Source organism: Pseudophryne corroboree, chromosome 2 (assembly GCF_028390025.1).
Source record: "Pseudophryne corroboree isolate aPseCor3 chromosome 2, aPseCor3.hap2, whole genome shotgun sequence".
Classification (NCBI taxonomy): Eukaryota; Metazoa; Chordata; class Amphibia; order Anura; family Myobatrachidae; genus Pseudophryne; species Pseudophryne corroboree.
The window spans coordinates 646,792,022-646,807,446 of NC_086445.1; the positions used below are offsets into that span (position 1 = coordinate 646,792,022).

Consider the following 15,425-nt stretch of genomic DNA (forward strand, 5'->3'; position numbering starts at 1 on the left):
CTTCTCAGGTGTTGTAGTAGGCGATGTACACAACAAATTAAGTTTATTCGCTGACGATATGCTCTTATTTGTGCGAGACCCACTAACATCTATCCCAGCCATATTCGATATTATAGCTAAATTCGGATCGTTTGCAGGATACAGAGTGAATGTTAGCAAATCCGACTTGCTCCCCATAGGTCCCCAATCGACTTCACTGGATCTCACGAACCTTGCACCTCGTCTCAAACTTAACATGGTTTCATTAAAATATTTAGGAATCAATATCCCCACACAAACCTCTCAAATTTATACTTGTAATTTTACGCCAATCATCCAGAAAATAAAGCGCCAATTGGAAAATTGGATTGACCTTCCCCTCTCCGTACTGGGTAGGACCGTAGTGGTGAAATCAGTGACCTTCCCAAAATTATCATATTTACTCCAAATGCTACCTGTAACAATATCTAGATCAGACGCTTTAATATGCTCCAGAACTTTTTCCAAATTTATTTGGAAGAATGGAAAACCACGCATGCCAAAATCTCGTACATTCCTTCCTAAGCATAAGGGAGGACTTAGTGTCCCTAATGTCCAATTATTTGCTAGAGCAGCCTTATTCCGATATGCCTCGGATTGGATCCTCAACCAAACATCTTATGTCAACCTCCTCCTGGAGGAAGCGCTTTTCTCCCCATATTCTCCGGCTGCACTCTTACATACCCGCCTGAGAGATATCCCGAGAGAGATTAGGTCCAATATCTTATTCCATGACACTTATAAGGCCTGGGTATCTATTCATAAAAATTTACAGTCTGATCCATATGTCACTCCTTTTCTCCCTATTTGGGGAAACCCTAACTTCCTCCCATCATTACACAACAAAATGTTCTACACATGGAAAATGCAAGGCATCTCTGCAATTAAAGATGTCTTTGATCCTGGAGGACAGTTTCTCTCCTTTTCCCAATTACAAGTCAAATTCTCTCTGCCACACAAACAATTCTTCATGTATCTCCAACTTAGACACTATATCGCAGCTCTCAACGGCCCTGTCTGTATGTCCCCCTCTTCCCATGTAATATTGAAAGTTCTAGTTTTTTGCCGTTCTCATACATTCAGAATCAAATATTTATATGCTGATCTAATTGACGCAAACACTCCCTCATGGCTCCCCCTCTCCTTGGCTTGGAGGAGGGAGGTTTCAGATCTCCCAGACATCACACACATACTGCACAACACGAAACATGCTCTTAAACATTTGAAGCCGGCTAAACTACAAGAGATTCATATCAGAACTATTAATAGAATGTATGTATCACCGGCACAGAGGAAACATTTTAATCCTTCAGAGTTAGGGTTATGTGTCAAGTGCTCCATGCTAGATGCCAATTTCACTCATAACTTCTGGTCCTGCTGTAAAATTAAGAAATTTTGGCACAAAATCCGTACCTATTTTAACAAAGTGTTTCTTTTGAATTTGCCGTTAAATATCCGAGCAATGCTATTTGCTGATTTTTCAGATTGGTTGGGGATTCCTGGTTTTTCTTCTATGGTTCCGGCCTTGACGGTTATGGTAACCGTGGCAAAGCAATTGATACTTTCCCACTGGATTCACCCGACGGCTCCAACTATACAAGAGTGGGAATCTGCTATATTAGAAGTTATCTACCATGAACGCCGAACAGCGACTGTATTTAATACTAACGGTATTAGCCTTTTTCACAAGAAGTGGGGCCTAGTATTAGGTAATATGTCTTCACATACCCAAGATCAGCTACATAGCCTTTTTGACCCTGTTCCCAGGCGTGAACAGCTGTCTCCTTCTTCTTGAAGTTTACAGTTGTAGTTCAACAGAGTTGTTCTTTCATCATTTCTGGGAAATACCGACATGTCTTTATGGCTTTTGTATTATGTGATGCTCCAGCTCCCTACCCCAGCACCCTCCACCCCCGTACCCTCTTTTCCCCCCTTTTTCTTCTCTATTTCCCTTTCACACCTTCTCTTCCCCCCCCCCCCCTTTTTCTCTTTTCTGATCTTTTTATTCTTTTCCCTTGACTTACATACAAAAAAGAAAATAGATCAGCCACTTTGCAGATTATATCAAATTCAGGATCTGTATTGTATCTTTATTCCGTGTTAATATCCATTTCTGTACTCTCCAGATGCCTATATGTTTTACTTCATGTATTTTTGGCTGATCAATAAACAAATTATAAAAAAAAAAAAAAAAAGAAAGAATTTGGATACTGGTGTGCTCTGGCTCCTCCCTCTATGTCCCTCCTCCAGACCTCAGTTTGAATCTGTGCCCGGACGAGCTGGGTGCTGTTTAGTGAGCTCTCCTGAGCTTGCTATAAGAAAGTATTTTGTTAGGTTTTTTTTATTTTCAGGGAGATCTGCTGGCAACAGACTCCCTGCGTCGTGGGACTGAGGGGAGAGAAGCAGCCCTACTCTCTGCAGATAGGTCCTGCTTCTTAGGCTACTGGACACCATTAGCTCCAGAGGGATCGTACACAGGATCTCACCCTTTGTCGTCCGATCCCGGAGCCGCGCCGCCGTCCCCCTCGCAGAGCCAGAAGACAGAAGCCGGGTGAAAGAAGCAAGAAGACTTCAAAATCGGCGGCAGAAGACTCCAGTCTTCAAACTGAGGTAGCGCACAGCACTGCAGCTGTGCGCCATTGCTCCCACACTACACCCACATACTCCGGTCACTGTAGGGTGCAGGGCGCAGGGGGGGGGGGCGCCCTGGGCAGCAATTAGGACCTCTTGGCAAAAGTTGGGCATATATACAGTTGGGCACTGTATATATGCATGAGCCCCCGCCATAATTCTGTACAGAAACGCGGGACAGAAGCCCGCCGCTGAGGGGGTGGGGCTTCTTCCTCCGCACTCACCAGCGCCATTTTCTCTCCACAGCTCCGCTGAGAGGAAGCTCCCCAGGCTCTCCCCTGCAGATTCACGATAAAAGAGGGTAAAAAGAGAGGGGGGGCACATAAATTAGGCGCAAAAACATATTATACAGCAGCTACTGGGTTAACACTAAGTTACTGTGTGATTCCTGGGACATATAGCGCTGGGGTGTGTGCTGGCATACTCTCTCTCTGTCTCTCCAAAGGGCCTTGTGGGGGAACTGTCTTCAAAAAGAGCATCCCCTGTGTGTGTAGTGTGTCGGTACGCTTGTGTCGACATGTTTGATGAGGAAGACTATGTGGAAGCAGAGCGGGAGCAAATGAAGGAGGTGTCTCCGCCGACGGCGCCGACACCTGATTGGATGGATATGGGGAAGGTTTTTAATGATAATGTTAATTCCTTGCATAAAAGGTTGGATAAAGCTGAAACCTTAGGACAGTCGGGGTCTCAGCCCATGCCTGATCCTATGTCGCAGAGGCCACCAGGGTCTCAGAAGCTCCCACTATCCCAAATTGTTGACACATATACCGACACGGATTCTGACTCCAGTGTCGATTGCGATGATACAAAGTTACAGCCTAAATTGGCTAAAGCCATCTGTTATATGATTATAGCAATGAAGGATGTGTTGCACATCACAGAGGAAACCCCAGTCCCTGACAAGAGGGTTCATATGTATGGGGGAAAAAGGCAGGTGGTGACCTTTCCCCCTTCACATGAGCTAAATGAGTTATGTGAAAAGGCTTGGGAAACTCCAGATAAAAAACTGCAGATTTCCAAACGGATGCTTATGGCGTATCCTTTCCCGCCAACGGACAGGTTACGCTGGGAATCCTCCCCTAGGGTGGACAAAGCTCTAACACGCTTATCCAAGAGGGTAGCCCTGCCGTCCCAGGATAAGGCCACCCTAAAAGATGCTGCGGATAGAAAGCAATAGGTTACCCTGAAGTCCATTTATACACATTCAGGTACCTTACTGAGGCTGGCAATTGCGTCGGCCTGGGTGTGTAGTGCTGTAGCAGCATGGACGGATACCTTATCTGAGGAACTTGATACCTTGGACAAGGATACTATATTAATGACCCTGGGGCATATAAAAGACGCTGTCCTATATATGAGAGTTGCTCAAAGAGACATTAGCCTTCTGGGCTCTAGAATAAATGCAATGTCGATTTCTGCCAGAAGGGTCCTGTGGACTCGGCAATGGACAGGCGATGCCGACTCAAAAAGGCACATGGAGGTTTTACCTTACAAGGGTGAGGAGTTGTTTGGGGAGGGTCTCTCGGACCTGGTCTCCACAGCTACTGCTGGAAAGTCAAATTTTTTGCCATATGTTCCCTCACAACCTAAGAAAGCACCGTATTACCAAATGCAGTCCTTTCGATCACAAAAAGGCAAGAAAGTCCGAGGTGCGTCCTTTCTTGCCAGAGGCAGGGGCAGAGGAAAGAAGCTGCACAACACAGCTAGTTCCCAGGAACAGAAGTCCTCCCCGGCTTCCACTAAATCCACCGCATGATGCTGGGGCTCCACAGGCTGAGCTAGGCCCGGTGGGGGCGCGTCTCCGAAATTTCAGCCACAAGTGGGTTCACTCCCAGGTGGAATAGAGATTGTGTCTCAGGGATACAAGCTGGAATTCGAAGAGATGCCCCCTCACCGATACCTCAAATCGGCCCTGCCAGCTTCCCCCTTGGAGAGGGAAATAGTGTTAGCTGCAATTCACAAATTGTATCTTCAGCAGGTGGTGGTCAAGGTTCCCCTCCTTCAACAAGGAAAGGGTTATTATTCGACCATGTTTGTGGTACCGAAACCGGACAGTTCGGTCAGACCCATATTGAATTTAAAATCCCTGAACATATACCTGAAAATGTTCAAGATGGAATCGCTCAGAGCGGTCATCGCAAGCCTGGAAGGGGGGGATTTTATGGTGTCTCTGGACATAAAGGATGCATACCTTCATGTCCCCGTTTATCCACCTCATCAGGCGTACCTCAGATTTGTGGTACAGGATTGTCATTACCAATTCCAGACGTTGCCGTTTGGTCTTTCCACGGCGCCAAGAATATTTACCAAGGCAATGGCGGAAATGATGGTGCTCCTGCGAAAGCAGGGGGTCACAATTATCCCTTACTTGGACGATCTCCTCATAAAGGCGAGGTCCAGAGAGCAGTTGCTGATCAGCGTAGCACGCTCTCGGGAAGTGTTACAACAGCACGGCTGGATTCTAAATATTCCAAAGTCGCAGTTGATTCGTCTGCCCTTCCTGGGCATGATTCTGGACACAGACCAGAAGAGGGTTTATCTCCCGATGGAGAAGGCTCAGGAGCTCATGACACTGGTCAGAGACCTATTAAAACCAAAACAGGTGTCGGTGCATCACTGCACGCGAGTCCTGGGAAAGATGGTGGCATCATACGAGGCCATTCCCTTTGGCAGGTTCCATGCGAGGACTTTCAATGGGATCTGTTGGACAAGTGGTCCGGATCACATCTACAGATACATCGGCTGATCACCCTATCCCCCAGGGCCAGGGTGTCTCTCCTGTGGTGGCTTCAGAGTGCTCACCTTCTCGAGGGCCGCAGATTCGGCATTCAGGACTGGGTCCTGGTGACCACAGATGCAAGCCTCCGAGGGTGGGGGGCAGTCACACAGGGAAGAAATTTCCAAGGTCTGTGGTCAAGTCAGGAGACTTGCCTTCACATCAATATCCTGGAACTAAGGGCCATATACAACGCCCTACGTCAAGCGGAGACCCTGCTTCGCGACCAAACGGTGCTGATTCAGTCAGACAACATCACCGCAGTGGCTCATGTAAACCGCCAAGGCGGCACAAGGAGCAGGGTGGCGATGGCGGAAGCCACCAGAATTCTTCGCTGGGCGGAGAATCACCTAAGAGCACTGTCAGCAGTGTTCATTCCCTGAGTGGACAACTGGGAGGCAGACTTCCTCAGCAGGCACGACCTCCACCCGGGAGAGTGGGGACTTCACCAAGAAGTCTTCACGCAGATTGCAAGTCCGTGGGAACTGCCACAGGTGGACATGATGGCATCCCGCCTCAACAAAAAGCTACAGAGGTATTGCGCCAGGTCAAGAGACCCTCAGGCGATAGCTGTAGACGCGCTAGTGACACCGTTGGTGTTCCAGTCGGTTTATGTATTCCCTCCTCTTCCTCTCATACCCAAGGTGCTGAGAATCATAAGAAAAAGAGGAGTGAGAACAATACTCATTGTTCCGGATTGGCCAAGAAGGACTTGGTATCCAGATCTGCAAGAAATGCTCACAGAGGACCCATGGCCTCTGCCTCTAAGACAGGACTTGTTGCAACAGGGGCCCTGTCTGTTCCAAGACTTACCGCGGCTGCGTTTGGTGGCATGGCGGTTGAACGCCGGATCCTAGCAGAAAAAGGCATTTCCGGAGTAGGTTATTCCTACGCTGATAAAAGCTAGGAAGGACGTGACGGCTAAACATTATCACCGTATATGACGAAAATATGTTGCTTGGTGTGAGGCCAGGAATGCCCCCACGGAGGAATTCCAGCTGGGCTGTTTCCTTCACTTCCTACAGGCGGGAGTGACCTTGGGCCTAAAATTGGGTTCCATTAAGGTCCAGATTTCGGCCCTGTCTTTTTTCTTTCAAAAAGAACTGGCTTCTCTGCCTGAAGTTCAGACGTTTGTAAAGGGAGTGCTGCATATTCAGCCGCCTTTTGTGCTCCCAGTGGCACCTTGGGATCTTAACGTGGTGTTGAGTTTCCTGAAGTCACACTGATTTGAACCACTTAAAACCGTGAAATTAAAATATCTTACGTGGAAGGTGGTCATGCTATTAGCCTTGGCTTCGGCTAGGCGTGTGTCAGAATTAGCGGCTTTGTCACATAAAAGCCCCTATCTGGTTTTCCATATGGACAGAGCAGAATTGCGGACCCGTCCACAATTTCTGCCAAAAGTGGTGTCATCTTTTCATATGAACCAACCTATTGTGGTGCCTGTGGCTACTCGTGACTTGGAGGATTCCGAGTTACTAGATGTGGTCAGGGCTTTGAAGGTTTATGTAGCCAGAACGGCTAAAGTCAGGAAAACTGAGTCGCTGTTTATCCTGTATGCATCCAACAAGCTGGGTGCTCCTGCTTCAAAGCAAACTATTGCTCGCTGGATCTGTAACACGATTCAGCAGGCTCATTCTGCGGTGGGATTGCCGCTGCCAAAATCAGTAAAAGCCCACTCCACAAGAAAGGTGGGCTCTTCTTGGGCGGCTGCCCGAGGGGTCTCGGCATTACAGCTTTGCCGAGCAGCTACTTGGTCAGGTTCGAACACTTTTGCAAAGTTTTACAAGTTTGATACCCTGGCTGAGGATGACCTTGTGTTTGCTCGTTCGGTGCTGCAGAGTCGTCCGCACTCTCCCGCCCGTTTGGGAGCTTTGGTATAATCCCCATGGTCCTTACGGAGTCCCCAGCATCCACTAGGACGTTAGAGAAAATAAGATTTTACTTACTGGTAAATCTATTTCTCGTAGTCCGTAGTGGATGCTGGGCGCCCGTCCCAAGTGCGGACTTCTTCTGCAATACTTGTATATAGTTATTGCTTAATTAAGGGTTATGTTATGGTTGCATCAGGGTTGATCTGATGCTCCGTTGTTGTTGTTCATACTGTTGACTGGGTATGTTATCACAAGTTATACGGTGTGATTGGTGTGACTGGTATGAGTATTGCCCTGGATTCCAAAATCCTTTCCTTGTACTGTCAGCTCTTCCGTGCACAGTTTCTCTAACTGAGGTCTGGAGGAGGGACATAGAGGGAGGAGCCAGTGCACACCAGTATTCCTAATTCTCTCTTAAAGTGCCCTGTCTCCTGCGGAGCCCGTCTATTCCCCATGGTCCTTACGGAGTCCCCAGCATCCACTACGGACTACGAGAAATAGACTTACCGGTAAGTAAAATCTTATTTTCTCTGACGTCCTAGTGGATGCTGGGGACTCCGTAAGGACCATGGGGAATAGACGGCTCTGCAGGAGACTGGGCACATCTAAAGAAAGATTTAGGACTATCTGGTGTGCATTGGCTCCTCCCCCTATGACCCTCCTCCAAGCCTCAGTTAGATTTCTGTGCCCGGCCGAGCTGGATGCACACTAGGGGCTCTCCTGAGCTCCTAGAAAGAAAGTATAGTTTAGGTTTTTTATTTTACAGTGAGACCTGCTGGCAACAGGCTCACTGCAGCGAGGGACTAAGGGGAGAAGAAGCGAACCTACCTAAGTGGTGGTAGCTTGGGCTTCTTAGGCTACTGGACACCATTAGCTCCAGAGGGATCGCACACAGGACCCGACCTCGTCGTCCGTTCCCGGAGCCGCGCCGCCGTCCCCCTTTACAGAGCCAGAAGCAAGAAGGTCCGGAAAATCGGCGGCTGAAGACTTCTGTCTTCTCCAAGGTAGCGCACAGCACTGCAGCTGTGCGCCATTGCTCCTCATGCACACCACACACTTCGGTCACTGATGGGTGCAGGGCGCTGGGGGGGGGGCGCCCTGAGCAGCAATATTAACACCTCGGCTGGCAAAACTGACACCATATATAGCCCCAGAGGCTATATAGGTGTAAATTACCCCTGCCAGAATAACACAAAAAGCGGGAGAAAGCCCGCCGAAAAAGGGGCGGAGCCATCTCCCTCAGCACACTGGCGCCATTTTCCCTCACAGCTCCGCTGGAAGGATCGCTCCCTGGCTCTCCCCTGCAGTCCTAAATTTAGGCGCAGTATATATATAATACAAGCAGCTATAGGGGAAAACACTCTGTATAGTGATATCCCTCTGTTATATAGCGCTCTGGTGTGTGCTGGCATACTCTCCCTCTGTCTCCCCAAAGGGCTTTGTGGGGTCCTGTCCTCTGTCAGAGCATTCCCTGTGTGTGTGCTGTGTGTCGATACCGCTGTGTCGACATGTATGATGAGGAAAATGATGTGGAGGCAGAGCAAATGCCTGTTAATGTGTTGTCACCCCCTGAGGGGTCGACACCTATGTGGATGGACTTATGGAAGGAATTACGTGACAGTGTCAGCTCCTTACATAAAAGGTTTGACGACATAGGACAGCCGGCTACTCAGCTTGTGACTGTTCCAGCGTCTCAAATGTCATCAGGGGCTTTAAAACGCCCGCTACCTCAGATGGCAGACACAGATGTCGACACAGATACCGACTCCAGTGTCGACGACGATGAGACTAGTGTACCCTCCAATAGGTCCACCCGTTACATGATTGAGGCAATGAAAAATATATTACACATTTCTGATAGTACCCCAGGTACCACAAAAAAGGGTATTATGTTCGGTGAGAAAAAACTACCAGTAGTTTTTCCTGCATCTGAGGAATTAAATGAGGTGTGTGAGGAAGCCTGGACTTCCCCCGATAAGAAATTGATAATTTCTAAACGGTTATTGGCAGCGTACCCTTTCCCGCCAGAGGATAGGTCACGTTGGGAAACATCCCCTAGGGTAGATAGAGCGCTTACACGTTTATCAAAACAGGTGGCACTACCGTCTCAGGATACGGCCGCCCTAAAGGATCCTGCTGATAGAAAGCAGGAGGCTACCCTAAAAGCTATATATACACACACGGGCATTATATTGCGACCAGCGATTGCATCAGCATGGATGTGCAGTGCTGCTGCTGCGTGGTCAGATTCCCTGTCGGATAATATGGATACCCTGGATAGGGACAATATTTTGCTGACAGTAGAGCATATAAAAGACGCTGTCTTATACATGCGTGATGCACAGAGGGATATTTGCCGGCTGGCATCAAAAATAAGCGCAATGTCCATTGCCGCCAGAAGGGGGTTATGGACTCGGCAGTGGTCAGGTGATGCCGATTCAAAAAGGCACATGGAAGTTTTGCCTTATAGGGGAGTGGAACTGTTTGGGGATGGTCTTTCAGACCTCGTTTCCACAGCTACGGCTGGGAAATCGACATTTTTGCCACAGGCTACCCCACAGCAAAAGAAAGCACCGTATTATCAAGTACAGTCCTTTCGGCCCCTTAAACACAAGAGGGCTCGAGGCGCATCCTTTCTGCCGAGAGGCAAAGGTAGAGGGAAAAAGCTGCAGCATACAGCCAGTTCCCAAGAGCAAAAGTCCTCCCCCGCGTCCGGTAAGTCCACAGCATGACGCTGGGGCTTCACAGGCGGACCCGGGTACGGTGGGGGCCCGTCTCAGAAATTTCAGCACACAGTGGGCTCTCTCACAGGTGGATCCCTGGATCCTTCAAGTAGTATCTCAGGGGTACAGGCTGGAATTCGAGACGTCGACGTCCCCCCCCCCCCCTCCCCCCCGCCGTTTTCTAAAATCTGTCTTACCAGCAACTCCCTCTGCCAGGGAGGCAGTGTTGGTGGCTATCCAAAAACTGTATTCACAGCAAGTGATTGTCAAGGTACCCCTCCTTCAGCAAGGAAAGGGTTACTATTCCACAATGTTTGTGGTACCGAAACCGGACGGTTCGGTGAGACCCATCTTAAATTTAAAATCCTTGAACACGTATATCAGAAAGTTCAAGTTCAAGATGGAATCGCTCAGGGCGGTTACTGCGAGCCTGGACGAGGGGGATTACATGGTCTCTCTGGACATCAAAGATGCCTACCTGCATGTCCCCATTTACCCTCCTCACCAGGAGTACCTCAGATTTGTGGTACAGGACTGTCACTATCAGTTCCAGACGCTGCCGTTTGGGTTATCCACGGCACCGAGGGTCTTTACCAAGGTAATGGCCAAAATAATGATACTCCTTCGCAAGAAGGGAGTTTTAATTATCTTGTACTTGGACGATCTCCTGATAAAGGCGAGGTCCAAGGAACAGTTGGTAGTGGGGGTAGCACTTTCTCGGGAAGTGCTACAACAGCACGGCTGGATTCTCAATATTCCAAAGTCACAGCTGGTCCCGACGACATGTCAGCTGTTCCTGGGAATGATTCTGGACACAGACCAGAAAAAAGTGTTTCTTCCAGTGGAAAAAGCCGAGGAGTTGTCATCTCTAGTCAGAGACCTCCTAAAACCGGGACAGGTGTCGGTACATCAATGCACACGAGTCCTGGGAAAAATGGTAGCTTCGTACGAAGCAATTCCATTCGGAAGGTTCCACGCAAGGACTTTCCAGTGGGACCTGTTGGACAAATGGTCCGGGTCCCATCTCCAGATGCAACAGCGGATAACCCTGTCGGCAAGGACCAGGGTGTCGCTGCTGTGGTGGCTGCAGAGGGCTCATCTACTAGAGGGCCGCAGATTCGGAATACAGGACTGGGTCCTGGTGACCACGGATGCCAGCCTTCGGGGCTGGGGTGCAGTCACACAGGGAAGAAATTTCCAAGGACTGTGGTCAAATCAGGAGATTTCGCTTCACATAAATATTCTGGAGCTAAGGGCCATTTACAATGCCCTAAGCCAAGCAAGGCCCCTGCTTCAGAACCAACCGGTACTGATCCAATCAGGCAACATCACGGCGGTCGCCCATGTAAACAGACAGGGCGGCACAAGAAGCAGGAGGGCAATGGCAGAAGCCACAAGGATTCTCCGATGGGCGGAAAATCATGTGTTATCACTGACAGCAGTGTTCATTCCGGGAGTGGACAACTGGGAAGCAGACTTCCTCAGCAGGCACGACCTCCACCTGGGAGAATGGGGACTTCATCCAGAAGTCTTCCAAATGCTGGTAAACCGTTGGGAAAGACCACAGGTGGACATGATGGCGTCCCGCCTCAACAAAAAGCTAAAAAGATATTGCGCCAGGTCAAGGGACCCTCAGGCGATCGCTGTGGACGCTCTAGTAACACCGTGGGTGTACCAGTCGGTTTATGTGTTTCCTCCTCTGCCTCTCATTCCCAAGGTACTGAGAATAATACGAAGGCAAGGAGTGAAAACTATACTCGTGGTTCCGGACTGGCCAAGAAGAGCTTGGTACCCGGAACTTCAAGAGATGCTTTCAGAGGACCCTTGGCCTCTGCCGCTCAGACAAGACCTGCTGCAGCAGGGGCCCTGTCTGTTCCAAGACTTACCGCGGCTACGTTTGACGGCATGGCGGTTGAACACCGGATCCTGAAGGAAAAGGGCATTCCGGAGGAAGTCATCCCTACCCTGATCAAAGCCAGGAAGGATGTCACCGCAAAACATTATCACCGCATTTGGCGGAGATATGTTGCTTGGTGTGAGGCCAGGAAGACCCCAACGGAGGAATTTCAACTGGGTCGATGCCTGCATTTCCTGCAAGCAGGGGTGACGTTGGGCCTCAAATTGGGGTCCATTAAGGTCCAGATTTCGGCCCTGTCGATTTTCTTCCAGAAAGAACTGGCTTCACTGCCTGAAGTTCAGACTTTTGTCAAAGGAGTTCTGCATATTCAGCCTACTTTTGTGCCCCCAGTGGCACCTTGGGATCTCAATGTGGTTTTGGAGTTCCTGAAATCACATTGGTTTGAACCACTTAAGACTGTGGATTTGAAATATCTCACGTGGAAAGTGGTCATGCTGTTGGCCCTGGCTTCGGCAAGGCGTGTGTCAGAATTGGCGGCTTTGTCCTATAAAAGCCCTTATCTGATTTTCCATATGGATAGGGCAGAGTTGAGGACTCGTCCTCAGTTTCTCCCGAAGGTGGTATCAGCGTTTCACTTGAACCAGCCTATTGTGGTGCCTGCGGCTACTAGGAACTTGGAGGATTCCAAGTTACTGGACGTAGTCAGGGCCCTGAAAATTTATGTTTCCAGGACAGCTGGAGTCAGGAAAACTGACTCACTTTTTATCCTGTATGCACCCAACAAACTGGGTGCTCCTGCTTCTAAGCAGACTATCGCGCGCTGGATTTGTAACACTATTCAGCTGGCGCATTCTGCGGTGGGACTACCGCAGCCTAAATCTGTAAAAGCCCATTCCACAAGGAAGGTGGGCTCATCTTGGGCGGCTGCCCGAGGGGTCTCGGCTTTACAACTTTGCCGAGCTGCTACTTGGTCAGGGGCAAACACGTTTGCAAAATTCTACAAATTTGATACCCTGGCTGAGGAGGACCTGGAGTTCTCTCATTCGGTGTTGCAGAGTCATCCGCTCTCTCCCGCCCGTTTGGGAGCTTTGGTTTAATCCCCATGGTCCTTACGGAGTCCCCAGCATCCAGTTGGACGTCAGAGAAAATAAGAATTTACTCACCGGTAATTCTATTTCTCGTAGTCCGTAGTGGATGCTGGGCGCCTATCCCAAGTGCGGATTGTCTGCAATACTTGTAAATAGTTATTGTTACACAAATCGGGTTGTTATTGCGAGCCATCTGTTCAGAGGCTCCGTTGTTATCATACTGTTAACCGGGGTTCCTATCACGAGTTATACGGTGTGATTGGTGTGGCTGGTATGAGTCTTACCCGGGATTCAAAATCCTTCCTTATTGTGTCAGCTCTTCCGGGCACAGTGTCCTAACTGAGGCTTGGAGGAGGGTCATAGGGGGAGGAGCCAGTGCACACCAGATAGTCCTAAATCTTTCTTTAGATGTACCCAGTCTCCTGCGGAGCCGTCTATTCCCCATGGTCCTTACGGAGTCCCCAGCATCCACTACGGACTACGAGAAATAGAATTACCGGTGAGTAAATTCTTATTTTTTCACTAGCTTCCAGCTTCCAGCAGTGTTGGGTGTTACCATCTGTCCTCAGCGGTATTCCTATATCGCTCTGCACTACTGCATTGCTCTCTAGCTTCAAGGTACATTTCTCATACGTCCTAGAGGATGCTGGGGACGCTTCAAGAACCATGGGGTATAGACGGGATCCGCAGGAGACATGGGCACTTTAAGACTTTGAATGGGTGTGAACTGGCTCTATGCCTCTCCTCCAGACTCCAGTTTAGATTCTATGCCCAGTGAGACTGGTCACACACAGGGGAGCTCTACTGAGTTTATCTGACTGGGTAAAAATTGGCATGATAATGTGATGCATATCAGAAAGGGCTATACCTATATGTATGTAAAGTAAGGTTGCATAGGTCTGTGGCACGAACACAGACGTAGTAATATTTATGGAGGGTGTCATATTCATAGAATAGATTTCCCTCAGACCCCTCGGGATCGCAAAAATGTTTTTTTGCCCAGTTACTACTCCCGGAGATTGACACGAATACTGTTTCTTATGTCGACCATAATGTTTCCTGACTAGATCCACAAAATCGGCATTCAGTACATGTTTCATACACATTAAGAACGTATTAACGTCACTAGGGACCCTGCTGTTCCTGTCAAAAGGGATATGTATATATATATATATATATATATATATATTTGTGTGTATAGGTGTATTTAAAGGTGTATATATATGGATATATATATAAAAAAAATTATAATGAATGATGAGGTAAAGTTATTCCTTCTCATGTGCTGAGCGGCAGTGACAAGATGTTTTAAAATCCTCAAGAGGATTCCGAGTGTTTATTCTTTTCCCGCCGTGGATAGAATAAAGTGAGAGTCACCCCCTGTTCTGCATGGGGCCCTCTCACAAAGGATCGTATGCAGGAAGATATGTGATACTCTAATTATGTGTCCGCGTGTACGTTGATTATACTTGCATTACGTGCGCATGGGGGAGTAGTTTTATGCAGGGTACTCCTTAATTTGGGTCATATCTATAACATTGCAGCAGACTGCCGTGCGAGCACAAGGGATATAGGACTCTTGGGCTCGCGGGCCAATTCCATGGTGGTCTCGACTAGGAGGGCGTTGAGGATTCACCAATGGAATGCTGAGGCTGACTCCGAGAAGAACTGGAGTCTCTTCCCTATGAAGCTGAAACTCGGTTTGGGGATGGCCTTGTTAAGTTGATCTCGGGAGATACCACTGGTAAGTCTACCTAATTGCCCTATGTTCCCTCACAACGGTTGGTGACGCATTATTGTAGGATGCAGTCATTTCGACCGAATAGATACGGATTTCCCTTTCTTTGCAGGTAGAGGAAGGTGAAAAGGTAAGAGGTCAGCAGTCTTTTCAAGTTCGCAGAAGCAGAAATCATCCTCTGTGTCTGCCACATCCACCGCATGACGCTGGGTCTATCTTGCGGGAGCCCACACCAGTGGGACCACGTATAATACTCTTCAGTCAGTCCTGGAACGGACACGGACCAATGAGTTTAAGAATAGAGTCCCAAGGGGGACATACTGCAGTTTCCAGACGTTTCCCCTCACCAATTTTTTAAAATAGACCTTACCGATTCTCCTCTGGACGGGGAGGTAGTATGTGACGCCATACAAGAGTTGTGTCAGGATCAGGTCATTGTCCTGCTGTCCCGGTCACAAAAAAAAAAAAAGAAGAAGCTGTTATTCAAGCTTTTTCGTGCTCCCGAGGCCGGAAGGCTCGGTCAGAACAATCCTATCTCTAAAATCCCAAAAAAATTCTACTTAAGAAGTTGAACTACAAGCTGGAATCTCTCAGGGTAGGGATCTCCAATCTGAAAAAGGAGAAAGGGGGTCTAATTACGGTTTCTTCTGCATTAGGCTTACCTGAGTTTGCTATTCAGGATTGTCATTACCAATTCACCAGAGTGATGGCGGTATGAT

At 48.5% G+C, this 15,425-nt stretch overlaps 1 protein-coding gene across 4 annotated transcripts in view; it reads left to right on the forward strand.

Moving 5' to 3' along the window:
- DCAF6 (DDB1 and CUL4 associated factor 6) overlaps nt 1-15,425 on the forward strand; it is a 912,707-nt gene that overhangs the window by 268,148 nt on the left and 629,134 nt on the right. The window lies entirely within an intron of this gene.